This window comes from Suncus etruscus, chromosome 16 (assembly GCF_024139225.1).
Source record: "Suncus etruscus isolate mSunEtr1 chromosome 16, mSunEtr1.pri.cur, whole genome shotgun sequence".
Classification (NCBI taxonomy): Eukaryota; Metazoa; Chordata; class Mammalia; order Eulipotyphla; family Soricidae; genus Suncus; species Suncus etruscus.
In genome coordinates this window covers 25,590,234-25,592,079 of record NC_064863.1, presented here as the reverse complement: position 1 = coordinate 25,592,079, position 1,846 = coordinate 25,590,234, and the positions used below count along the sequence as shown (strand labels likewise).

Genomic DNA, 1,846 nt, shown 5'->3' with positions numbered 1-1,846 from the left:
TGGGTGGTACCATGAACATGCTTACCTAGTCTATCTTATTCAAACCGATACATAAAACTTTAGGCACCTGAGAGGTCGGAAGACTATTGAATAGGAAACAGTACTTCTACTCTCGTCATTTTCTAAACAGTACATTTTAAATTTCTGTAAGTTTACCTCATCCACAATTAAGCTAACTCTTGCTATTATCCTAAGCGATCAAATATTAACTACAAGAACTGTAAATGCATACATAGATCTAAAAACCAAACACAAAACTAGGTAGCCAGATTGTAGGATGCATCTTTAAGCGCAGGAGATCCCATAATACTTTTTCAACCATCTAAATTCTACTTAAGGATATATGGCAACTCTTGAATTTCCATGCTGTTTCCTTTTTTTAAGCTTAAAAAAAGACTGGTAGTAATCAGAATAATTGGTACCTTACACATTAATCAAGAAACCTAAGATTAAAAAAATTCTAAATGATAGTTTTATTTGTATTTTAAAAATACATCACAAAGTCTGCATTTGCCCATGATCAAGTTGATTTTCAAAGCACATTACTTAAATTTGGATGACATGGTTTGTTCTGACAAGTCCTTTTTCAAGCTGACCACCAACCAAGGGGATCTCCTGTAGATTTCCACTGGCCCTGCCGCTGATGACGAATATTGCTTCCTTGTGAATGACGATGGCTAATTTTCATCTGCCTTTTATTACCTGAACTGTTTTCCGACCATAATGATAATAGCTGTAAGCAGATGCAGCTGTGGTAAAAGCTGTAAAACACCACAATATCTGAAGATAAATGCTGTCAGCATAATTGAAAACTGGAGCTGCCAAAGAAGCTGCCACCAAGATTAACTGCACTGCTGTGTTTACCTTGCTGATGAAAGTTGGTTTTAATCTAGCAGTGGCATAGCAAGGATTGAAATACTTCGAAAGTGTTCGCGGTGTTGGAAGAGTTCGGTATCTGACATAAAAAACAGCAGCAATCAATAGTACATCTCTTGAAATTATCATATAAGTAAGTGAAACTGGAATAAGATCTGCATAGGTCAAGCTAATATATAAGATACTGATAAGTATTTTATCAGCAAGTGGATCAAGAGCACTTCCCAAAGCTGATTTTTGATTGGCCCAGTTTCAAGCAATAAATCCATCCAACAAATCAGTTAGCCCAGCTAAAGCAAAAACTCCTAGAGCAATATTAAAATCTTCTTCAATAATCAAATAGCCCAAAACCGGGGCCAAGCCAATTCTTGTCATTGACAACATATTTGGGATTGTCCACGGGTTTTCACACGGCGGGGCGGCGCTGGGCGGGCCCCAGGCGCGGGCCCGGGCGGCGGCGGAGGCGGCGGCGGGGGCCGGGCCCGGCTTGCCCGCGGCCCCCGAGCAGTGTCCCCGGGGCCCCGGCCAGGGCAGCCGCAGCCCCAGCGCCGCCCGCCGCCGCTCGCACGCGCAGCCCGGGCAGCTCAGCTCGGGCGGGGACGGCGGCGGCCGCGCCCCCCAGGCCCAGGCGGCGCGCCGCAGGGACCCCCACGGGCCGCGCGCCGCCCGCGCCGCCAGCATGGCCGAGAGCCGCTCGCTCCTTCAGCGGCACGACGCGCCCGCCGCCATCTCCGCTCAATGGCCTTTTTATACACTAATAATGATAGGGAAGAAATGGACATTGAGAGAACAATCCCATTCACATTAGTTCCACACAAACTCAAATATCTTGGAGTCAACCTGACTAAAGATGTGAAGGATCTATACAAAGAAAACTACAAAACACTGCTCCAAGAAATAAGAGAGGACACGCGGAAATGGAAACACATACCATGCTCATGGATTGGCAGGATCAACATCATTAAAATGG

General features: G+C 45.3%; 1 pseudogene; it reads right to left on the bottom strand.

Annotated features, from left to right (window-relative positions):
* Positions 1 to 458: 458 nt before the first annotated feature.
* On the bottom strand, positions 459 to 1,557 carry LOC126032478 (cardiolipin synthase (CMP-forming)-like; annotated as a pseudogene).
* Positions 1,558 to 1,846: the final 289 nt, after the last annotated feature.